The following is a 27,122-nucleotide window of genomic DNA, read 5'->3' as shown; positions in this document are numbered from 1 at the left end:
ATGAGCCCTCCTCGTAACTTTATGTATTTGCATTTAGTTTTTCAATATTCATTATTAGTTAGGAAATATTTCCGGTGGTAACGTTAGGTAACTCACCCTGCATACTGTTTATGAGGTAACCCTGAAATTGATACTAGCTACATGTGCAAGGCATAAACACCTTATGTAAGTTAGTTTGCCAAGTATAAAATGTTTTTGTCCTAAGAGTTTTGGTGAACCTTGTACTTTTCATTAGTTTATCGTCAAGAGAGAGATCGTAAAAAGTATTAAATTCACGTTACGCTGAAGCTACATCATCAATAAACGATAATATAGTAGTCAAAGGAGAAATAACTATTATTCTATAGAGATTCTAGAAAGGTACTAATGTTTATAACTTCCTTTTGGAAAATGACAGGACATCAATTTCCCGGGGAAATGGCATCACATTCCCTGTGCAGAAAATCATAATAAAAGAAGGAGTTAAGCATTAGAAAATAAAGGACTTTCTGTAAGGGAGAAGTTATGCATTTAGCGCAGTATAAATACAGCACGTAGTGGTAACTAGAGGCAACAACTGCGAGGTAACTATATAGATTTCTATTCTGAAATTTCTTCCGTACAATTTATATTTTGCAATGCCATTTATATTGGTCCTCTGTGCATGGATCGGTAAACCGGTAAGATAACATCCATTGTGGTAAATAATTAAGAATAGTTTTACATGTGTTATTCAAAGGGGTTGTTACTAATTCCGTGATATCATATCTTGGCAATTGACAATTGAAATATTGTATTTACTTAAGTAGACCTCAGTAAATGCTTGTGATTCTTCTGAAATCCTAAAATGCAGGCATGTTTTTCTGTTTTTCTTGAACTCGAAATTGCCGAAATTTCACATTTTCAGATAAGGCATTTATTATGTGACATTTCATTCGTAGGTCACTTGATATCAGTAGTTGTCTCGCACAAATAGGCAAAATTTCGATTGATTATTTGTTTACCTATTACTGTAAAACACCAAATATTTCCTTTTAATGAAAGCCTGTTTTAATGAAGTTATGCATGACAAAAACAAATCTGCAATTTGTTTATATCTGTCACGTGTTATTAAGCCAAAATCATCTAGTTTGAACGTTAATGAAGAAACATATGTTAAAATAGGTGTTTCTCCTCTGTTTCTCCTATGTTACAAAGAATGAACGGTGTTATATTGCTGCATCTCTCAAAAGTCTTAGGACGGCGATTTTTGATACTTTTCAACTCAACTTACACAGAGCTTTTGTGGGTTGCCTGTAGATTTAGGCTCAATTTCAGGGTTGCCACATGCACAATAGATATGCGTGAAATAAGCGAAAGGAATTAAACCAAGAATTGTGAATTTAAAATTATATTGAAATTCAGTGCTATGTTGCAAATGTCAAAATACTTATCGAAAGAAACAGAGTTCGTCTGCTTAATGAAAATTGATTTTCTACTATTTTAACGTTGATAAGTCTACGCGAAGAAATGAGAGAAGAAGTGTAGGATAAGATAAAACCAGCGGAGGGAAGGAAAGAGAGGATAGAAGTAGAGAGAAGAAGAAATGAGAGGATGGGAAAGAAGATGAGAGAGAGAGAGAAAAAAGGACCAGAGAGAGAGACAGAGAGAGAGAGAGTGAAGAAGCAGAGGGAGAAAGGGTGGAATAAAGGGGAAAACGAGATGAGATGAGAGGTGACGAGAAGACGAGAATAGGAGAGTGAAGAGTATAGGAGGAGACGAGAAGAAGAGATTCGAGAATAGTGTAAAGAAATAAATGGAAAATTGTGCAGTGGATTCTGGAATCGAAGACACGAGAGGAGAAGAGCAATGTGGAGACAAGAGACGAGAAATGGAGGCAATATGATAGGGAAACTGAGGAGAAGAAGGTAATAGGAGAGGGAGAGAGAAAGAAGAGCGGAGACTAGAGAACTAACGATATTGCAGATAGTTGCATAAAATATCGTCTGAGCGTCAAGAATTGATGCATTGATCAAATGATCTACATGAAACAACCAAAAACATTTTAAATTGCGATCTAATACATTCTCGAGGTGAAATTTATTTTGGCTGAGTTCAGAGCAAAATAAGATTTTCTGCTTAAAATTTTCGATTTTCGCCTGCCATTAAAACACTAAAAAAAAAATAATTTTCATACTTATAACAAATTTCCAAAATTTTCTTCTTCTCAGTTCGTTGAAATGAGGATTTTATTCTATAATATTTATTACATCGTTAATGCCAAACGGAACCATCCTATCTCACACGTGAACAGTGAACACAATGGGATATATCTAAAACTTGCGAAAGATGTCTGCAACCGGAAGGGTTTGAACCTACAGTCATTAGGTTGACAGTCCTGAATGGTAACCACTACATTACAAACTTCCGTTCCTTGTGTTAACGCTTAAAAGAGATAGAAGGATCTGGCCAGTGTGAAAAGTACTTGATTTTAACAAACAAAATTAAGCTAGTTTGAATCGACGGAAACATTGAATGGACATTTGCACATGGTGGAAACTATTCGTTCCGAATTTGCGCAAGTAGCCTTGCACTAGCGTAACTAACACGTTCTGCGGCATCCCCGCAACTTTCAGTTGTGCGCCCCTACTCGTTAAGAAACTATTTCCTTTCTAAAATATTAATTCAGGCCTACATTTATATTAGGTATGCAAACATTTGGAAATTCATGCATGTAATTTGAAATTGGTACCAAAGATAAAGACAAACCAGTTTACTAATGATATATCTTATTACAACTGACATTTGATCAATTTTAGTAATATCTTGGATTGTATCCAAAATAATGCCGGGATATAGTGTATTTAGAACGTCATACATTATGCGATTGAACACCTGTTATATGTAATATTACTGTGCTCGTGTTTAAAAAAAAGTAGAAATATTAAACATACAAGAAATTCCTAGTGAGGATAGAACCTTGGACGGCTTGCAGTTCAGTCAGAAACTCTAACCACTGTACCATGTCTTCTTCATCCGCTGGGGCATTATTTCATTATTCTGTAGTCCTAATATTGCAAATACCGTTCGATATATTAAAATTGTACACATATTTGAACTTTAATTTTAAGTTGCTTTGTTATTGTGTAAGAGCTTTTTATTATAAATAATTTGGTATCTCTTGTTAATATACGAGATATTTCTTGAAACTCATTATTATAAGAGTTCGCTTATCTGCAATTTTCGGTTAATCGCTAAGATGATGATGAGTGATGATATAATCAATTTGATGAAGGAACACTCACACAAGTACCCATTCTCATACCGAGATTCGAACCCGGAACACCTAGCATCGTAGCGCGCAGTGCTAAACACTCCTCCAAAGAGGTTAGCACAAATGAATTGAAGAATAATATCATCAACATTAATGCATTTTTAGGTAATAAATATTTAAAAATTAAATTTGCTAAAGTAATCAGACTTCAATGAAACATTGAATAAAATTCAATTTTATAGAAGAGGGTTATAAATAAATTTTAAATATTTAGGATTGTTAAACTTTCTAAAATAAAGTAAATACAATATTCAAAAATATTTTAGATATATATTTAATAAGTAAATGGAGCCATTTGGCTTAAATTCTGAAAGACAACATTTCATTTAACATCATTCGATGGAGACTTTGTCTCTACTATGTGTAAAATTTAAAGTTGGGACGACTAGACTTTACACAAATTCGAGAAAGTTGTATTCTCTAAGCTAAGGGTGGTCATGAGCATCTTTCTCGCTGTTTCATTACCTCTACCAAACTCCACCTCACCCTGTGTGTGTATTCTTTTTTTTTGGGCGGGGGGATACATCCATTTAATTAACAAAGCCGGTTTCAGAATGAATTTTATGTTCCTGGAGCAGGCCACGAAGCAGATGATCAAGATTAGTCATTATCAGAACCTACACAGAAAGAACATGTGTCATTCCGAGGAAGAAATGAGGAGAAATGTCCCTTTACCATTATGGTCTGGGACATGTAACAGGAAACGAAAAGCTGTAGATTCACACGGGTTAAGGATCCTTTTTTCATTGGTCACCTCAAAGACACAAACCTGAAAGGTGCAAATCGAATATATTTTAAACAACAAAAATAATCAAACCCAGATAAAGGCTCGTCTAACCATGTATGCAAAGATGTGTTTAAAGAGGATCACATTTTGGTGCAGTTGCTAGAGTTCACTACGCAAATAGCAATTTTTCATTTTTCGTGTGTTTTTCCCGTGATGATAATTTCCAAAACGTCCAGTGTTCGTTTGCCCAGAACCTGCGGGGCAAATGGGCGTTGCAACACTGTGTGATTTATCAGACTATTCTAAGACAGGCGTTCCTTATTTTCAAATACTATATTGTAGTGTATGTTTCACATCTAATATACAAACCATTATTTTTTAATTTTCAATAGAACGTTTCAGAGTAAGTTTTATAAATGAGTTTAGAGTGTCCGTTTGCCCCAATATATTCAAATTTCGTGTGCACACACACTTACAAATAATTAAGAAACAAGTTGTTAATATTTGGATTCGAAATTAATTTTAGTTAATTACCAATAACCACGAAGCTTAATAATTGTTAACTAAAAATACAACAAAATATGATTTACGTAATATAAAAGTTTACAAAGTTCACTTAGATATTTATCAGTGATTAGAAATTTTAGGAAGGAGAAATTAATATTACTTTTTTATGATCAATTACAGTGTGAAGTTGATGCTGATTGTTGCGTCGTTCTAACATGCCATGGCCATTGTTTATAGGTAAGAAATTAATTTCAATTCATCGTGTGACAATGTAAAATATGTAGTCAATTAGTGTTAAGAAGCCACTGTGAAGAATTCATGTTTCTTTTTACAAGGTGAGGAAAATATGTGAAATGTTATTATTTGTTAGTTATTAGTATGTAACAAGTCTACGTCTGAGTAGTAACACACCGCCGTATAGCAGGTTTTGTGCCCTGAGGGCATATTTATTTTGCATGTTTTTGGTGACGTAATAAGGGAAATTTGCGTGTTTCCGGTGACGTTAATGAGTTGAAATTCTCGGAATTGTGTGTGAGTATGGTTTCTGCGGGTGGGGGATGCGAAAAAACGTGTTTAATATGTAAAACGTTGTTCTTTTTTTATCTTAGTAGTTCCTGGAACCTTGAGAGTTTTGTCGGTCCTTAATTGATAAGAAGATGACGGTTGAGATGCTAAGGGACATGTTATGAAATTCTCGGAACCGTTGCGCGGTAAGTTTGAAATGGGTAGAGGTTAAATTGCTTAAATATGCTGAACGGAAAACGTGACGTAGAAAAGAAGAAGGTATAAAAAGAAGGGATACAAGATAATAGGAACATGTGGAGATGGATGTGCTTTAATCATTTTATATATTTAAACTATTATAAATAAACTCTTACTTATATCGTCCTCAATTCTTGGCACAAAAGCTAATCGGGACTTTAAACAAATGGAATTAAATATCAAAAACATGGGCGGGGTTTATTTCGTGTGGAGGATTTTGATAGGGACTCCAACCTGGAACGTTTTCAATACAAAACAACATTGTCAGTCTTGTTGATTTGCTTTTTAAATATCTGTTCGTGCATAAATGCTAATCGGGACCGAAAACACACTTTTTTAAAAAAGGAGAAAATAATTATTAGGCAATTTGACAACATTGCTAATCGAACCTGGGATCTCTTGATTTCAGCATTAACTTTTATACTAAATTTCCTCTTTAGTTTATTTCCTCTTTCTGCACAAAGCTAATCGGGACTTTTAAACAAATGGAATTAAATACCCAATTTTGTCAAACATGGGATTCGAACCCGGAACTATTTGATTAAAAACTTCAGCTATAGGAATTTAATATTTAAAACGGTGTTCTCTTTTCTCATTTTTAGTAGTTCCTGGAAACCGTGAGAGTTTTGTCGCTCGTTAATTGAAAAGAAACGAACCTGGAAACTTTTGAATACACAACAACATTTTCAGCCATCTTGTTTAGGTTTCTGAATATCTCTTCGTGTTTAAATGTTAATCGGGATCGATAACATCCTTCTATTTTTTTTAAAAAAAAGAGAAAATAATATTAAGCCATTTGACAACATTGGAAATCGAACCCCGGGATCTTTTGATTTCATCATTAACTTTTACACCCTATTTACACATCTTTGTGCACAAAGCTAATCGGGACTTTTAAACATGACTCCATGTGAGGGGTGGGGAATGCGGAAAACATGTTTATAGCGTAAAACGTTGTTCTCTTTTCTCATTTTTAGTAGTTCCTGAAAAACGTGAGGATTTTGTCGCTCGTTAATTGAAAAGAAGTGAACCTGGAACCTGTTGAATACACAACAACATTGTCAGCCATCTTGCTTTGGTTTTAGAATATCTGTTCGTGCTTAAATGCTTATCGGGACCGATAACAGACCATTTTTTTTAAAAAGGAGAAAATAATTATTAGGAAATTTGACAACATTGGGGATCGAACCTGGGATCTCTTGATTTCAGCATTAACGTTTTCAGCCTATTTCCTCTTTAGTTCATTTCCTCTTTGTGCACAAAACTAATCGGGACTTTTAAACAAATGGAATTAAATACCCAATCTTGTCAAACTTGGGAATCGAACCCAGAAACCGTTTTATTAAAAACATCGTAATATTATACAATTAATTGTCATCTCAGGTCATCATGACAATGGGGCCGCCATCTTTGCCGCCATGTTGTTGTTTTTAATTTTGGCCGTAGACTCCCCTTCCATATATTCTATTGAAAGGTTTTCTTGTGCAGATTCCGAATATACGATTACTTTCACTGTAGGTTAATTAGGAAAAATTTTCGGACAGGTTTTTCAAGTTTTCAAATTTACCTTCATTGTGTGCACAAAAGCTAATCAGGACTTTTAAACAAATTTAATTAAATATCCAATTTTGCCACACTTGGAATTCGAACCTGGAACCATTTGATTAAAAACTTCAACTAAAACAATTTTATATTTAAAAGGGTGTTCTTCTTTCTCATTTTTAGTAGTTCCTGAAAACCGTGAGAGTTTTGTCGCAGATATTGATTTCCAGCTTTAATGACAATTTTTAATCCTGCATGAATTTTTTATTCATAATTGAACATTTTTGCTTTTTGGATTTTTATGTGACTGTTGATCTGCATGCACAAGGTGAGACATGTAGATTAAATCGAAAAAAATAATCAATTGACTTCTGTTTCTCAGCTTAAAAATGATTATGATCTCTCATTTTGTGCAAAAGTTATATTACGTATGACCTGAAGGCGTTATTTTTATGTATTCAATATTCAATTCAATATTTGCACGTATAACCATAAACTCACAAGGACATGTCAGCTTAAAACAGAAAAGTGTGTTTATATGTACACAATAATGAACAAGAAAAGCCCGTTATTTAACTAGGTACAGCTTCAAGACAGTAGTCATAAGTAGGAGGATTTTAACATCCCTATTCCCCTGTGGTAGAAAGATTTACACTAAGCATCCCTCGACCTTAAAATATCCGGTAACAAAGAATTATTTCATTGTGTACTAAGAAATGTTCTCAGCATGTTCCTAACGTGCGAAATGTACTATAAATGATAAAAAAAATATTTGTAGGATGCAGTTGAATATTGTAATATTTAGTTGTAGAATATTTTTAATATTGACAATACTCATTTCTATAACTTTTCAGCAATTCCAACACCCCTGAAGCACATTAAATATGAAGTGCTTCAAGAAAGTGTTTGAAAAGTGCAATATTTTTTACAGTGGATAAATGTATTGGAACTTTTCCCTTTCAGGTATTTACACACTAAAACGACACGTTTAGGTGCATCAAATGAAGTACCAACTTTAATGTGTCATTTGACACATTTATTTTCGTGTATTTAGGTGCATATATGAGTTTCATGCATATAAGTGAATCATTTGACACATTTATTTTTATGCATTTTGGTGGATCTTTCGGTTTGATGCATTTTTAATGTGTCATTGTAGTAATAGAAAATGATTCACTTTTATGTGTCAATTGACACACTTTGAATTCTGTGTGTACGTATAGAGGTTTCATTATGATTGATTTGATTGACTCATTGCTTTACTTTACTTCGCTTCTTGTACCACATTTGGCTAATTTGCGAAGATGGGGATGAATGATGACATGATGCAATTGATGATTTAACACGTACAAATGCCCATATCCAGGCCAGGATTCAACCCCGAGACCCCTCGCGTCGTAGCGCGATGTGCTTTATTATGATATGCGATAATTAAGTTCTTAAGATAGTATTTTTAAATCAATTTCAATGTGAACAAATACACATTGCACTAGCAGCAATCAAATGTAGCCAGGCGTCATTAACTCTGATTATAACTTATTTAAGTCGAGCACTTTGTAAACACAGGGTAACAACATATGGCCATAGCTACACAAATATATCATTCATTTTTCCAGAAATATTGCAATATTTATTTCTTTGTCAATAACAACTCACCAGAAAAAATATTAAGTAAGGGAAAGACAAGCGCTGCTGCCGGGCCGCTTGCCGACGAGTCTCGTAGCGAATGTCAGGGAATGCTCTGTAGTATGTAACGAACTTACAAGATGACGATATACATAAAAATATAAGCACGCTCTCGCATGCTGTGTGCCTTTGTGAGAGAGGATAACTGATTTATATTATGGATTTCGAATTGTCTTAACTAGTATTCATTGATTGAAACATTTATACTCATAATTATTAAGAATGAATTTAATAGGGTAACTTGAATGTCAAATATGCTAAAAATGAACAAAACAATAACTTTCTGAATGAATTATTATTTAACATTACACCGTCCTTAATAATACAAGATATTTTATTTCAGTATTACATAAACTTATATGTATTTGAAGCGATTCAGAAAAGAAAATATAGTACACATTTCCTCATGTTTGAATGTTACATAAGATTAGTTACATTGTTCACCAGGTAGTTAAAATTAATGAAATGTGATGAATGTAGTCAATTCTTTTCAGTTTGGTGGTGCTGATAGTGAATATGGAAATACAACTTGAAAATTTTAGTTCTAATTTTAATTTTGCACAGGTTGGTTAAAGAAATTAGGAGAATTTTGCACCAAAACAGGATATTACTAATTTAAGTTGGCAATACTGTACGATATTTCATACACTCAGATATTATTGTTGCTTCGTAATCTTGAAAGTGCTTTTGCATACTGAAATTACCGTCTCGTGTACATTTTTTAGTCAACTTAAATGTGGATATACGGGTTCCATCAGTGGGAAGCGGCAATTTGAGTAGGTCTAATATTTGTCCATTTTCTTAATTAAAGAACAGCAAAGTATAATTAATTAGAAAATCTACTAAACCAAATCAAGGTTCATGATGAGACCTATGAAATTTATGTTGTTTGTATCTGTGCCAGCAATCAAATGGATTAGTGCGAAATAATATGAAATGCTCTTTGCAGTGCCCATGTGGAAAGACCACACTGGACAAAATCGAGATTGCCTTTCTACCCTTAAACTGAGATTTTAGCCTCACAAATACAAAGGTAGAATGTATTCGATGAAAATGTATTCAAATCCGCTAGTGTAAATAAAAAGTTTACTTCCTTCTTTACCTTTGTAGTTTGGATGAACGTAAAGGATCTCGGAATCGGTTACAAGCTTGAAGAGTGCAAAATGTCTGTTGACCATTCTAAGACTTTGAAAGCAATCTTTCTGCATATTGGAGACAAGTTTCCTTCAATTCCAATTGGTCATCCATATTTCATATCAAGAAATCGTATGAAAATAGGAAACATCTCTTTGAAGTCATTAAATGTGGCGATTTCCATGAACATTGTGATGTTGTATCTGCACTGCTAATAGGCATGCAACTAGGATATACGAAATATGTCCCTTCATTGTGTGTATTAATTTTCTTTTCACCGTTATTGTAGAAAAATCGACAAATCACACTGCTGTTGTGGTTGAGTTGCTGACATGCTATGAAAAATTGTCTCCGAAAATCCAGTTCAATTTTGAATTCTAAAGTGCTATTTCATGCTATCTTCAATGCGAATGTTGTACAGCGTAAGGGAGAAAAGATAAACGGAGAAATAATTAATAGAGAGATGGGGGACAAACGAAACTAAATTTGGAAGACAAATAGAGTGAACAGACTGAAGTAAGGAAAATTGAAAAAAAAATAATAAATAAATAAATAGGTGGGTAAAAAGCAAGTCAAAGATATGCTTCGCTGCTATTACATATAGTGCCGTGACTCTCTTCCTTAACCTCTTCGGACCCTGGGTGCAGTAAACGACACACAAATTTAACGTTGCTTGACTGCTTCGAACGAGATGTGCCATTGGCGATACTTTTCATATTAGTGCATCTGGTGGCCGCTAGATGTCATAGGTGTCTAATAAAATGTATTCCAGCGCGCCAGTCGTCGTTGTTGATGAGCGGTGACTTGAATTATCAGCAGCTGCACTCAGACAAAGACGTAGTTATGGTGTAATCATGTAAGTAATAGTTTTACTTTATTATTACACCTTGTGCGAACTTTGTACTGTTGGTGTGGAAATTTGAATGTGTGACTTATGGTCTGAATGCTTTACTGGTAAATTATGGATAATATTAGTCCATGTTTTGCTGTATTCTTTTCACAGGTGTCGTAGACGACACTGTGGTTCTCTATGTTGCTTTTGTTCTAAATTTGAATGAATTCTGTTTCTTCGATAAATATTGCTACAGAAACAGTTTGTTTGATATTTTTAATGCTCTTATGTCCTAAACAATTAACAAATAGTTTTTTTAAAATTTGTTACAGTGTTAAAAGTTCAGTTTTGGAACCTTTTTTGGCCGATTTTGATGGAGATATATCCGTGTTTGTTCTAAATTTGAATTAATTCTGTTTCTTCGATAAATATTGCTACAGAAATAGTTTGTTTGATATTTTTAATGCTCTTATGCCCTAAACAATTAACAAATCGTTTTTTTTAAATTTGTTGCAGTGTTAAAAGTTCAGATTTTGGAAGCTTTGGAGGCCGATTTTGATGGAGATATATCTGAGTTTGAAGGGCTGTCAAGCGATGATGAAGATGCGACGTATACTCCGCCACCAAATGATGCTGGAGAATCATCAAGTGAATCTGAATAGGATGTAAAAGTGATCAGCAATGTGAAAAGAAGCTATCCTCCTTGGCGTCACACAGATGTTTTTGAACCACTGCCTCCTGCGCCTTCATTTGAAGAGGAAGTTTGGCAAGGTAAAGAAGATGAGACTAAAAGTTATTTTTTGAAATATGTTCCATTAAGTGTTTTTGATTTGATTTCCAAATGCACCAATCAGACAAGTCTTGCTCGAACGGGAAAATGTCTGAACACCACAGCTAAGGAAATCAGAAACTTTTTTGGGGTATCCCTGATGATGTCATATTTGGGTTTTCCAAGAATCAGAATGTACTGGGCTGCAGGTACAAAAGTTGCCAAAATTGCAGAAACCATGTCACGAAACCGTTTCTTTTTAATTCGAAATAATTTAAAATTAACTGTGGATGATGATGTGTCCAGAGAAGCAAAATTAGACAAATTCTGGAAAATTCGTCCTTTGTTGGAAAGTGTGCGATCTGGTTGTTTGAAAATCCTAGATCAATGAAAGTATCGATAGACGAGCAAATGATTCAATTTTGGGGCAAGTCATTGATGAGGCAGTACTCGAGGCAAACCGAACCCATGTGGGTTAAAAAACTTTGTGTGTACATCTCCAGATGGTTTGCCTTTAGACTTTTTTTGTTTATGAAGGTAAAGGGGACACAATTATCGAAGGATTTGATTCCCTTAACATCGGAGGGAAAGTTGTAATGAGGCTGGCAAAAACCTTGCCTCCTGGTTACATTCTCTACACAGACCGCTATTTTACATCAGTAGAACTTCTCGATTGCCTCCATATACATTCACTTTGCCAGGGAACTGGAACTATTCAGTCGAACAGAATACCATCTGAAAGTAAACTGAAGGCAGACGGTGAGATGAAGAAAATGGGTAGGGGATTTATTGATCAATCTGTGAGAGGTGACGGGCAGATTGCTATAGTCAAATGGTATGACAATAAGCCTGTCACCCTTGCATCATCTGTGGAGGGTAAGCACCCCACAGGAGAATGCAAAAGATGGTGTAAGCAAAATAAAGCTTATCTAAATGTTGTGCGCCCAGAAATTGTAAAAGCATACAATGAAAATATGGGTGGGGTAGACATATTTGACCGCATCATTGCAGCATATAGGCAGAGTGCAAAGACCAAGAAGTGGACAGTGAGGTTAATACTTCACTTTTTTGATTTTGTCTGTGCTGCTGCATGGATTCAGTACAGAAGAGATTGTGGGGCACTGAAGAAAATACGAAAAGAAATTTTTGACTATCTTCAGTTTAAACTTGAGATCTCAGAGTGGCTTCTGCACTCAGATGGTTCGAACCTTCAGGAAGAGGAAGAGGAAGAAAAAGAAGAGAAGGAACAAAAAGAAGAAGAGGAAGAAAGAGAAAAGGAAGTAACTAATAAAATAAGACAAAGCATCACACCCCTTCCTAGCCAGGCAAAAAGGAAGCATGAGGCCAGACATATGCCTGAAATAGTGGATGGAAAAACCCACCGTTGCAGGTTCCCTGGCTGCAAAAGTGTGAGAGCAAGGGTGTTTTGCACAGCATGCAAAATACATCTCTGTTTAGTGGCAAACAGAAATTGTTACAAAGCATACCATAACATGAAATGATGTTTTTGTCAGATTATTTACAAATTAAAACATATAATGAAGCTTTTTGTCAGTTTAGTTGCAAGTTATAATATGTAATTATGTTCTGTAATTTTATTTGCAACCTATAATATGCAATTATGCTTTTGTAAATTCATTGTAAGTTTATTTGCAATTTATTTTGTATTATTGAGTACAAATAAATAATGAAAATACTTAGTTCTTTGAATTCTTCACTTTAGAATATCGCAACCCTTAAAACCCGGTGTGTCGTATATGACACACTAATTTTCGACAAACTGCTTGAAACAATTTTTATTTTTTTTTATTTTGTCAATTAACTAATTAACCCAATAATATTCAAAATACAGAAGAAAACTCAATTTTTCTACTACTGGGTCTGAAGAGGTTAATAAAACGAGAAAGATGAAAATTCTTCGGAGCAACAATTTTTAAGTATTTTGTCGCCCCAATATTGTCAACGTCATAACATGAAAAAGTCTAACATTTTCACTTAATTCTGTTGTTCTTAACTCTCTGAATACATGTTGGATATTTAACTCTGAATTTCGATCTTCCTATTAGTTCTTTTCGTGCACACACAAGAAACGGTTCCTTAAAACTAGGAATCTAGTTAACTGCCATTTTCAAGTCTTGCATTTTGTTCCACTACATTTTGGAACAGGAAATGTACATAATTTTGTTCCCAGAAATTCATTGCTGATGAAAATACTTTAAAGCTTCAGTGGAATGTTCACTCTAAGATAACTTCCCTTACTCGATACAAAGGTATGTACGTACATAGGATTGGATGATATTCAGCGAACAACTTTCCCCACAATTAACTGCGCGAGAGCACAATTCCTGCCATGATTCCTGAAAATGTTTCGTAAAAAGGTTTCTGAAAACACGTTTGATAAGTATTGCGCTCACAGCTTTTGTGGCAGTGGTTCAAGGTACAAATATAACGATTATATGCCAAATGAAGTCTTTGACCAGAGTATCTAAAAAAAGATGTCATTTCCCACAAACAACGTTGCATAGAGTACCTTAACCCAACAGGGTCTAGTACCAATATAGCATATTTTCTGATTCCATGTAGTTACGTGCTGAATTTAGCAGTTAACGTTAGAATGGCATTTAGACTGTCAGAATTACATGATTGAACCTGTTGACTGTTCCATTAGCGCTGTAACTTGAGGAGAAAGAAGCGAAATATCTTGACCTCAAGATTGTGTTCTACTTGATCTAATATATTACTTACTACATCTTGCAAGGGTTAGGTGTTTATATCTCTAGTCCATATTATGATAACTCATAATTTACATTTTACAAAAATATACTTAATTTAGACTTATTCTAAAATCCTGTTTAAAGAAAAGGATAAACTAAAGCTTAAGGTAAACTCAATATGACGTACATAGGAATATGTCGTACAGGGCATGTGTAAATGTTATATTTGCTACTCTTGTGTCCACGTAGAGGGTCTTGGAGTCACTAAAGATGATAAAGGACTTTTGATTTGCGCAGACTGTGATGTATTATCCCTTGAATTCTGATGATAAGTTATGACACGTCACTTCCTTGTTTATTTGTTGTAATCGATGTTATGTCTTTGCGAAATTTCATTATGTCAATACACTATAAGAATAACATTGTGGTAATTTTTAAAAATTTATATTGCATTTTCTAATGAGAAAGAACAAAATATATTACTCTGCCATATTGGGCACATATGTACTACATAAATGCTACTATTTAACAAAATCTTCACTCTATTTATGTTATTATTTGCAACCGTCTCCTATTTTCAGTAATCGTTCAAAAATGTTTCTTCTATATAATCTTGCCATAAGTTTTACCTTATAGATCTTGTCCACCATTAGAGACAATCGCAAACTTTAGTTAGTTTGTTTCAGGTACCTTACGACAAAAATACAAGGATATGAAGCTTGTTCTCATGGAATGAATTGAGCCTATCCGATAGTGCAGTGGCTAATGCTATCCTCTTGTAATCGAAGAATCCAAAATTCGAATTCCGGTGGAGGGGAATTTAAGAAAGAAATTAATAATATATTTTTAAAAAGTGAATTAAAAATAAACTTTGCCTTGTGAAAATTTTATTTCATTAAAATCTTCCAAAGTACAAAATTGTAAACTTGTTACAAATTTGAAAATTAAGTTCTTGATTTTAGTGTTGTAATCGTAAGTAAAATCGAAAAACTCACGCGGAGGATTTTATGTTCCTCTGAACTCAACTATAGGCACTTCGCCCCCCTCGGAAATGTATTAGATTGTCATTAAAAAATGTTATTGATTATATCATACTGACTCGCGTACTTTCGACGTGGCCTTTAGCATGCGTGACCTTCGACCACGTTGTGGACACAATCACGTTATAGATGGGGTTACTCAATGATCCTAATGACTTTAAAAATATCTGCATGTTGTATTGGATGAAGGGGAACAAGTGTATAAGTTCGCTAATTTGAAAAGTTTAGAAAATAATTTTATGGACGTGCTCTAATATGGTACAAATATTCAACACATTATTGTCTATTCTCATAATAATAAAGTGTGTAATTATTGTCCGTTTCAAAATAGTTAAGATATAACTTATAAACGAATTGAATAGCGACACTATATTGGAAATGCAGTATTTATGTCTTGTGTCATTTTCACATTTTTAAGTGTAACTAGCTGATTACCCGGTTTATAATGAATTCTAACTATAGCGTAAAATGTAACTAATTTTATTTACAGCTATTTAAAAGCACAAGTACAGTATACAAATTATATAGTAGGCTAATATCTTTTAAAATTCACTATAATATAAATTTAACAACAATTTATGAACGACATTTTTAGTTCCACCACCAAGAGCAAGAATAAATAAATTAAACGGCATTGGGAGTGTAACTATTCATCTTAGCGGCCACGAAACCAATTGATTCCACTCTAATATCGGTCGTTTTACATGTCAGCCACTTCCCACCCCATCCCTATGGGTGCAAGGGGTGTCTTGGAGTAGAACGGCAATGGGACTGTCACTATTCATCATACCGACACTGAAAACTATGGATTCCACACTAATATCGGTTGTTTTACATATCATCCCCTTCCCACCCCCACCCCTAGGTGGTGCCAGGGGTGTCTTGGAGTTGAACGGCATTGGGAGAGTCACTATTCACCTACGCGACCCCGAAAACTGGGAATTCCACGATAATATTGGTCGCTTTCGATTATATTTACATGTCACCCCCTTCCCATCCCCACCCCTAGGGGTGCCAGGGATGTCTTACCCCCACAGTATTTCTTTCCAGATTGTAAGTCATATGTGTACCAAGTTTGGTCACGTGAATGTCACCAATTAGCTTAGGGACTCCGAAAAGTATGGATTCGACACTAATGTATGTCATTTTTGACATTTTAATTTTCACCCTTTCTCTTCCCTCATCCCGATAGATAATGAACTTGAAGTGGAACGATATTAGGAGTGTCACTATTCATCTTAGCGAACCCGAAAACTATGGATTCCACACTAATATCGGTCGTTTTTGATTATTTATACATGTCACCCACCCCCCACCTCTAGGGGTGCCAAGGGTGTCTTAAATCCACAGTATTTCTTTCGAGATTGCAAGCGATACGTGTTACAAGTTTGTTGAAATCGTTTCAGGCGTTCGAGAGTTATGCAGGAACAAACATACACACATATACGTCCATTTTTATATATTACATTTAAAAAAATGTTTTCCGTCATTTAGTGCGCTCGGCAACGTGGTTCGGTCATTTGGAAAGTTTTGAACGTAACTTTGTGTGGTACAAATATGCAAAATATTCAAAATTATCTATTTTCTTAATAATAAAGTTATTAAGCAATAATCGTTTGAAGATAGTTAGTTAGATTTCTTGTATAAACAAATTCAATAGCGACATTAAATTGAGAAAGCTTTGTTTACTTCTTTTGCTATTTTCACATATTTGTAAACTAATTGATAAATAATTGTTTTCCGTCATTCCCATCAAATTCCTACCTCTCCTCTGTAATAAATTGTGATGATCATGTTTTGAAATTCCAAAAGTCTAGTATAATTCACTTACAGTAGTTTTCGGGGTGAAAGTAAATAAGTTCCCTAGCAACGCCCGTTTCCATGGACAACAAGCAAGCATTCATGTCATTATACCCCCTAAACATTTAGTTGAAACAAGCACGATGTAGATATTTTCTCATTGAGTATAACGATGTATACGTAATTGAATCTGGACTTAATCATCTTCTTATGTAGATGTCACCCTTGTTTCAGGCACCTTCTCAATACCATGAGTTAGTTCATTCATCTGTGTGCTTTTGATCTGTGAGAAATATAATGTATCTCGACAAGTCTCTAATAAGGTTCAAATATTCAGAATATTATTGTATATTTTCAATGGAGACACTTAATTGGAAATGCAATATTTACGTGTTTTGTCATTTTCACATTTTTAAACGTAATTAGAAAATAATTGTTTTTCGTCATTCCCCTAAAATTCCTACCTTGCCTCTGTAATATATTCTGACGCTTGTATTTTAAAATACGAAAAGTCTAGCATAATTCACTTCCAGTAATTTTCTGGGTGAAATAAACTTTCTTTAAGTTCCCTAGCAACGTCCGTTTCCATGGTGAACAACAAGCACCGCAAACTCTCTAAATAATTGTATGTTTTCTAAACATTTAACTAAGACAACCACGATGTAGATATTTTCGCATTGAGTTCACCAAAATATACGTAATTGTGTCTGGGCTGAAACTTCTTCATGTGTAGATGTCACCCTTGTTTGAGGCACCTTTCTAAAACCAGGTGTTCACTCATCTGTGTGTGATCTGTGACAAATATAATGTAGCTAGACAATTAAGAATTGAAGGAAACAATGTGTGCAAAAGAAAGGCCCGTGGCAACGGTTGCTAAGGACGTGAAAAAGGGAATTTTCACCCTTAAGGAAGGGGAGTTTGAATGATTTTTAAATTTTCGCGGCCTTTTGGGACGATTTCATGTGGGGTCGTAATCGGACATTTTTCGCTTCCGGGGCTTCCTTCATGGAGGACACTTATGTCTGTGAGTCAGTGAGTCAGTGGTGGGATTGGGGCTTTATATATATTGGATAATCTGATCATTGCATCAACTCATGACGCTCAGGCAATATTTTCTCGAAATACTTCTCCTCTCTTCTTTTCTCGCCTCCATCCCTATCTATACTGCTCATCTCCTCTTCACTTCCTTCCTCTACTCTATTTCTTCTCCCTTCTGTTCCCACCTCAAATTTTTATCTTCTCGTCTCTTTTCCCAACATCGTTGTTCTTCACTTATAATTCCTTCTCTTCTGTCTTCGATTCCCCACTCCACTGTGCTTTTCTCATCTCTTCTATTTTTAATCTCATTTACTTTCCACTGCTCTCTTCTCGACTCTTCCTTTTCTATCTTCTCATCTCGTCTTATTATTCTCCTTTCCTCTTCTCTGCTCTCCATCTTTCTCCTCTTCCTCTTCACATGTCCATTCCTTTCTTCTAATTTCTTCTCCTGTCCTCTTCTATTTTCTCTTATCTTCCATGCTCTTCGTTTTTCTTCCTCTTTCGCCTAATCTCTCATCTCCTCTCCTCTCCTATCGTCTCCTGTTCTCTCCTCCCTTTTCCAATCTTTCCTTCTTTTCTTTTGTGTGGATTTATCAACGATTATATGGTGACAGATTGATGTCTCTACTTCTTCCATCAAGTATTTTGTAATTTGCGATATAATACTGAATAATTTGGATTTTCAATACTTAATACCATTTGCTAATCCTTTCGTGTCATCTTTGCATCCTTTGCAATTAATCATTAATGTACTGTGGTAGAATACATTCCGGAATTTTATTTTGTATACGTACAAACCAAAGATTGTTTTTGAATCTTTATGATTAATGTAAGAACGTTTTTTTCAATGTTTTCACGTTCAATGCTATATGTAATACTAATTTTTCTTATTGAAAATTATAGGTAATGCCTTTTTAATTTTGTAGGTTTCCATGATAATGATGAACCTGAAGTCGAATTTATGTTTTTGGAAATAAAACACATTTTACAATTTTAGTTAGAGTTTAACATATACTTCAAAATGATTTTCAAATTTGAAATTTCACTTGTAATGCTCTTATTGCACTCTTAATGACAATTAAAATAAAGCATCACTTATACCATTAATATTAGTTTGATTGCTTTTGGAAACGGTAAATTAAATTGTAATAAATATTAAGATGTTATGTTATGGTCGACTTTCCATCTTGCCAACGAAGACCCCATGGTTGGAGTCCAACCGGGTCATTTGTTTTGTTTGTAAGTATATTTTCCTCAATTTAATCTAATCGCCACTCGTATAGTAGATGGTGACGACCAAAGCTGAGCCACCCCTCTTCACATATTAAATCCCCACAATTTTCATAGAAAATGTTACCAATTTTCCTTGTGAAGGCATGGAATCCATGCAAAGTCATACCTTTTAGCGGTCAAATGGACTCCTTTTTTGCGGCGTTTCTGCTCGCACTCCTGGGGTGAGTTTTTATCATTAGTTTATACTCCTTATTTGTAGACAAGAAAATCTTGCTACACTATTGAAAATGATGATGTTTGTAATATGGTTGGCTACTCCTATTTTATCCTAAATAAACCGGCAATTTCTTGTAACTAATATATCGTATTTTATACTCCAGAATTCGCAAACTCCTTCTGTCTAGTGTAATTTTTTCGGAGAGAGGCTAACTTTTGGAAGCCATTTTGAAAGTTTCGAATCCGAGATATCAAGTGGGTTTATCGTACAGCGGATCATGCGTTAAGATAAACACATTTTGTATTCGACTTACCGTTTCGGAGATAGGCAGCATACTTCTGGTCGCTATTTTCAGTGTTACATCCGTGACCAAGTAGCTATAACATACACCAGGTCAGGCTTCAAGAATCCACAAACGCTTTTATGTCTAACCGGTATGGAAATACGGTCACATTATGTAGTAATAAAGGTTCTACGTGCAGTGTTGCCAACTAATCCCATGGAAATTATCATATTTTCACTCCCTTTAACAAGCTAACATACTCTGGACGCTAATTTTGAAGATCGCCTTACACAAGCACTCCCACTAGCCACATTAGACTATTGAACTTCAGTATACAGTAATATCTCCCAGAGTCTAAACTACAAACGTCAAAGAATTCAGAACTGTTGTGTACATTTGATATTTACCTAAAAGGAAAAAAACATGTTACCGTATTGAAGGAAACTTTCTTGGTTAAACTTTAACAACATTAGAATATACCTATTACCCTCCTTGATGCACAAAATTCTTAACAATGGCTCCCCAAATAATTATCCGATAAGATTTGTTCTCACACAAAATCGGTCGAACTTCTAAAAAGCACAATCTAAAAATCCCCAAAATAAAACCGCTACCTATAACAAGTCCTCCATTGTTACACAGATTATGGAATGGAACAAACATAGATTAATATTATTTGCCATTGTAGTTTTAAGAAAAGAACTAGAGAACTACCTATTGCCCCAACAATTCCAACAAATGCATTGACCTACAACAATCTTAATAAATGAACCTGCACTTACACATTCTTTAACGCAAACTTGTCACCCCCTCCCACAATGCACTACTAATTACTTATTAATTATGTTTACTCCTCAGTATGCATACTGTGTACTGTACATACACTGTATTATTTTATCATTCTATAATCTTCATATTACCTTTATTGTATTAAAAGATCATTGTCTTTTCTCTCTCCTTCTATGTATTTTTTAGTTCATTGTATCTGTAACATGGGTTGGAGTAAGAAGAGCCCAGGAGGCAAAGACATGCCTGCTAAATAAATATGCATTCCTTGCTTAATAATTTTTTGAATAACTTTGGTCATCTATATTTTCACAACCCTTCTTATGCAATGCTTTCATCAAAGGTATATCTTGCTACATGGTGTTTGCATTTCATAACTCTTGCCTTTATGTTAATGGTTCTCTCTAACAGGATAATTCAAGCTAGTTAAAGTTAACTAACAGCTTATGGAATAAGGGATGCCTCAAATAAAAGAAGCACGTCTTCTTGCAATGATTAAATGCATTTTGCTGTGCCCACACGCGATATAAAGATTTAAATGTGAACATGTTGTGCAGGTACTAAACAACTTTAGGTCAAGTTACACTGGAAATTTGAAACTTATTTGATTCATTGATGTGCAATGCAAATTTCAATTCAGGTATCTGAAATTCTCAGGCCGAGGTTTATCAATATCTATGATAATTTCATGATGAGTCTTGGCTTTCAGTAGTCTTCTCACGATAGGATCTTGAAACTATTCTCACTCAATTCCATGTCCCTCTTTTTCTTGTGTTGTAAAATTGCCTTTATAAGTAGCATTAGCCAGTACGAGAAAAATTCCACACCACACAGAAGGCTGAGTCCAAGAAAAACTATAAGAAAACACCGCCATAAGACACTGAAAGAAAATGAAATTAAAATTAGTTTTAAAATTAAGTTCCATGAATACAGGCGCTTAAGTGAAATTATCCTGTACAGTATTTCACACAATATAATCATTCTTCCTGTTTTACCTATTCTAGTTGACCACAAATATTAACTGCATTTTGCATGTTCAACAAACGGCCAAGTAGTATAAACAATCACCGGATCGTCATTTTTTTTCTAAGAAGAAGCAACATTTAAGAAACATTAACTCATAGTGCGGAGTCTTTTGGGTTCCCAATAAGATTTGGAAAGTATTGAGCATTAATCAAATTTTGGCAGAGCAAGTCACCAAAGCCCGATATTGTGCAATGTTTGCATAAAATGCACGTAAAGAATCCTGTGGTGGTTTTAGCTCTAGTTTTGATGCTGTGAATAGCACATTACTGTAATACATACACAGGTGCCTTGAACGCGGAGACAATTATATGAAATAGAAAGGACAAACTAAAGAAGTAGTTGTGAGAACTTTTTATTTGTAAAGTTAACATTCTACCATTACTACACTATGTCACTGGAATACTTGGAGCAAAATCCCGTATTCCGGTGGAGGAGGTAAATGGGTAGTGTATGGAGCAAATCACTGTAACTTGCTACAAAGTATGGCAGCTTTTGTGACGATGTCAATCTCCCATGACACCTTCGTCACATGTGGTGTCTTCGACTTCAATCCGTAGATTTGTACTATCCTTCATGATTGGGGCCATGAATAAGACTGAATCATGCGTCGGCAGCGCCACACAGAGCAGCCACCACCATTTGACTTTGGCCTCGCGAGGCCCGCCCTCCGAGTTGAAGGTCGGCCTCCGGCCTCAAATGGCCTCAGTCTCCGAGCTCCAACTCGGCCTTCGGCCTCACAGGGCCTCAGCCTCCTAAATCCATCTCGGCCTCTGGCCTCAAATGGCCTGAACCTCCGAACTCCATCTAAGCCTCCGGCCTCACATGGCCTCAGCCTCCGACTTCCAACTCAACCTCCAACCTCACAGGACCTCAGCCTCTGTACTCCATTTCGGCCTCGGGCCTCACATGGGCTCAGCCTCCAAGCTCAAATTCGGCCTCCGGCATCACACCGCCTCGGCCTCTGAGCTCCATCTCGGAGTCCGGCCTCAGCCTCCGAGCTCAAACTCGGCCTCGACCTCAGACGGCCTCAGCCTCGCAAGGCTTCTGGAGGCCAAGGCTGAGGTTGAGGCCCGGCCTCTGGAGGCTAGTCATATCTGGTCTGAACTGAGAAGAATTTCTTCTACAGTTGAAGGGAAATCCTGTGTGTGTTAATAGAAGGGGCTAATGATTACACAATAATAATAATCATGTTAGATTTAACATAGAATTTTACGAGGTATGGATCATGTCTATATTTTCACTTTTTTCAGAACATTAGTACCTCAGTTATAGTCTGCTGCGCTCGCGTTTCCTAACAGAGGTGATGAACAGGAGTATATTTTCCTTTTCCAGGAGGCACGCAATAACGACTGTACAATTTCTGGATATGGTTTCTAGATACTCCAGAAGTTACGGACTTTCTCTCCAGAATACACTCAAAATAACAACTGACAAAAGTAAAACAGAGAAAAAGGAACAGACTGACTGCACCCTACGCAACAGAAAGCCAAGCTAGATGATAAATAACGGAATGCAACCTACCCTCGAGGCCAAAAATCACCTCTGGCATGGCTCATATCAACAACTGGTAGAAGGCGGGCTTCCTTTTTGAAGGACAAAGACAGTTTCACAAAGTCCGAACTTCTTAAAAATTCCCGTAGTACAATCTCTCTCAGTGAGAGCTGTTCCTTTGATTTGTTTGTGAGACGTAACCTCCAGCCTCACAAAGCCTCAGCCTCGGAACTACATCTCGGCATCCGGCCTCACACGGCCTCAGCCTCCAAGCTGCGAGTCTGCCTCCGGCCTCCGAACTCCATCTCGACCTCCGGCCTCACAGGGCCTCAGCCTCCAACCTTCAAATCGGCCTCGGTCTCAGCCTCCAAGCTCAAGGTTGGCCTCCAGCCTCACACGGCCTCCGCCTCCGACCCCACAAGGGCCTCAGCCTCCGAACTCCAACTCGGTCTCCGGCCTCACATGGCCTCAACCTCGAAGTTCAAGGTCAGCCTTCGGCCTCACAAAACCTCAGCCTCCGAACTCCAACTCTGCCTCGGCCTAGCAAGGCTCCTGGAGGCCGAGGCCGAGGCTGAGACCGGGTCTCTAATGAGTCCCGGCCTCCGGAGGTTGGACATCTCTGGTGCCACCTAACAGTGCTTCGCCAAGCAACACAAGAGCGCAGACAGACACATCACTACGTGTTCGATCTTCTCCCACAGTCAAGTGCTTCACCAGACACTCTCACTCTCGGTCAAGTGCAACCCCGTTGAGTTTGGATTCGTCGAAACGGTCTCTTCAGTGACCAGTTCCAGCGACTAGTTCCAGGATTTGCGTGGAGTATCAGCGACTTGGAATTCCCCTATGTGAATCCAGCGCAAATTTTGAACTCCCTCCTGGAGTGCAGTTTCTGGCGAATGCCAACTGTCCCACCATGTATCCGAGAGAAGGGTTTCAGAGCTTGCACTGAGCCACCCAGCCTACTAAAGATCGAAGTCTGGCTTGTGGTTCCAGAGAGAAATTCAGAAAGAAAAGGAGTCCAGTTGTGACCAGAATGAGATAGATTCGTCGCTCGTAGATTTGTCTAGATTCACAGGTTTCCCGGAAAGGAGAGAACCTAGAGAGGGACCGAATGTAATGATGCTACAGGGTTGAAGTAAAAGAACGTCCCAATAGGACAGATATGTCATCCAGTAAAGTGATCGCTATTAGTCTCTGTTCGGAACTTAATAACTGTCATGAGGGATTTGAACTCCATTGTGATCCAAAATAATATCCCCACAGGTGTTTTCTTTATTGGAATATTTATTATTGTAACTTTATTTTGTTATTTTGAGATTTGGCATACACCACAATCGCATAGGATTTTTAAAATATGAAAAAGATAATTGTGTATTTTGGCAAATGCACATAAAACCGATACTTGAAAACCTCTTTTTCTTTTGAGCTTTCGTTGAAGTGAACAAGAGTATTCCTCTTGTAGCACCATCTCGAGCTTCACAGACCCTCACGACACTACTACGAACGGTTGCTGGTGGCTACCAAAGGTATCGACGATTTATGACAGGCTGATTTGGTTGAAATGAACAGCGGTAACCTGAAAAATGTACATAAAGTCAAATGAGTCTACAAATATCTCCTGACCGTGTTCGACACCTTTTCCAAATTTGCACGGGACACTGCATCTTAAAGCCAAAATGAGCGAGTGCGTCAAGGAGGCCTTCAAATCCACCTTCAAGCGAAACAGATCACCACGCCACTTGCAGACCAATATTGGGAAGGAATTCTCCAACTCGGTCATTCCACAATTCATTCGAAAGCGTAACATGGAGCAATAGTAGGGTAGCTTAGACAGTTCTACCAGCAACATACTTGGTACGAGCAGTGTTGCGAACTTGTTTTTGCAACTTATTTCTTTCCAATTTTTATAATTTTTTACATCCTTTTACTAGTTAAGCTAACCTACAGGGGGTAAAGCACCAGTCTCATCCTCGGTAGCTTTTTACGATGTGTTTAAACCTTATGCTTGTTTTATTGTAGCCTTTTACAATGTATTTTTGAGCGGGCCTCGGCGTGTCTTTTTTCGATGTGTTTAAACTCAAGCAAATTTCGGAACGCGTCCACTCCGGGTAGAGACACATACTGGTTCGGATCCCACTTTAAACTGTAGGTCCAGTCCCGATTAGTCTTACCGTGCATAAAGTGGACTAAAACACAAACTCAATCAATCAATCGGAACGCGCCCATTGTTAGCAACTTCGAGCCACTGTCGACGTTAAAACACCATATGGTAGTTTCCAGCCGGAATTTGGTAGGCAGGTGAAGACGTACCTAACTGCCGTGTGAGACTGGCATAACGAAAGCACTTAAGGAACGGCTAGGTGCCATAACTCGTTTAACGCAATAAACTGGGGCGACTTTCGGAACGCGCCCCATCCCTCGTGTAGTTAGCTGCCTTCTAAAATAATTCTTTACCACTTTTTGGAATGATCCCCTTGCTGCCACCTTAGTTGATTTCAAGGAACGTGGAGAGTAGTTCTAATTCGCTGATTGCCGGCCCTGTGGCGTAGTGGTTAGCACATCGCGCTACGATGCACATAGTGGTTCGGATCCCACTTTAAACTGTAGGTCTTTTCCCGATTAGCCTTACTTTGCATAAAGTGGACTTAAAGCACAAACTCAATCAATCAATCGGAACGCGCCCACTGAATACAAAGTTGTGGCATAAAGGTGGAAGTTTAGAAACTCAGCCAGACAGAGAAATCATTAATAAGCGGCTAAGTTAAAAAACGCACACCCGGAACTGGAGGCTGTGCGCGACCAACGAAGTTTTCAAAGGTCGAACATATACCACACACAAGTGATTTCAAATATAGATTTTTCTACTCTTACGGCGGCCGGTCATAATTTTGGTAAGGTTCGTGGGGAGCGGGGATTAGGACGCAGACCAAGCAGAAAACAGCAGTGGCGCCGAAAGTTCCGGGGCGGCGAAGGTTAGTACTACGTGCACCTCTTTCTACAGTCTGCTGCGTTTCTTATCGTGCTTCCCTGCTGCTCATTTTCCTTGCCAGCATGAAGATCGACTGCCGTAAGAGTAGAAAAGACCTATAGTTTCAGACGACGATATTTATCACCTGATATGACTAAGTAGACAGTTACATTTCTCAAGATGAGGAAAAATGAAGGATTGGACGAGCTTGGTCTTGGTGTTAGGTACTAGAAAATTTTTGAACCGATAAATGAAGTGAAACGTTCCGAACATGGCAACTCTCCCGTACTCTCCAAGTCGGGAGAGATATCCTATCGAATTTTACAAGATTTCTGCAATATAGTTTCTTTTTCCTTAAAATATACGAAGATAACAATATTTTGTCTCACGCCGTGGCCGTGCCGTGCGGTAAAATGCGTCAGCCTTTGGACTTTGGCTACGGACGTGCACAGGTTCGAGTCTCCTCGGGGCAGCGTAACAACTTCTCCCCTGAGTTTTCGGTCTATGTATGGGACCGTTGGCCACCTACCATCGTGAGGAAATAGGGGAGCTACGAATGAGTAGCGTCAAAGGAATCTACAACAACGACTGGTGGTTCGTCCTGCTGAACACACGTCACCCCGTAATTGGCTGGGTAATCTACCTTCCCACCTCTGGCACTGATTGTTGATGATATTTCAAACTTAAGAAAACATGTATAATTTTTAAAGGGCTAAATGTTGCTTCGGTAGACGAGTGTGTTTCGGTCAACTCACGATTTCATCACCGAAGGTTCTAGTTTCGAATCCTGGCCTGGGTAAAGGTGTAAATTGATTGATTGATTGATTTAGTTTATTTTACTTCGCGTTTTGTGCCTCTTGGCTAATTTGCGAAGATGGGGATGAGTGATGAAATGATGAAATTGATGAATGGACATTTACAAACAACCAAGCCCGACCGGGATTCGAACCCGGGACCCTTGGCATCACAGCGCGATGTGATAACCACTTGGCCACATAGTCGGGCGGTAAAGGTGTAAACCTCCATTTATCAATTTCATCTGATTAGCATTCATCCTCATTGTCGCTATTAGCCAAGAGTTAAGGATAGGGACTAAAAATAGGTAAAATATAAAACTAACGTGAACATTTTAGAAAGTCTTCAAATCTTATCTTGTAAAATTTTTTAAAATTTCTTCAACAGCCAACTAAAGATGTCAGCGACGAGAACAACCCCAACGAGGAAGATCACACCTGCATCAAACACTTAGAAAATTTGTAGAGAACGAAAGAAAAT

General features: G+C 36.9%; 1 long non-coding RNA gene across 1 annotated transcript; it reads left to right on the top strand.

The window, feature by feature from the left end:
- The first annotated feature begins 562 nt into the window (after positions 1–562).
- Positions 563–27,122, top strand: LOC145992652 (uncharacterized). The gene is made up of 3 exons (XR_014442189.1): positions 563–659; positions 4,707–4,763; positions 27,030–27,122. It is a non-coding gene; the product is annotated as an uncharacterized LOC145992652 (long non-coding RNA).

This window comes from Lepisma saccharinum, chromosome 9, assembly GCF_977018435.1.
Source record: "Lepisma saccharinum chromosome 9, izLepSacc3.1, whole genome shotgun sequence".
Lineage (NCBI taxonomy): Eukaryota > Metazoa > Arthropoda > Insecta > Zygentoma > Lepismatidae > Lepisma > Lepisma saccharinum.
The sequence above is the reverse complement of the archived record's forward strand: the minus strand, read 5'-3'. Positions and strand labels throughout refer to the sequence as shown.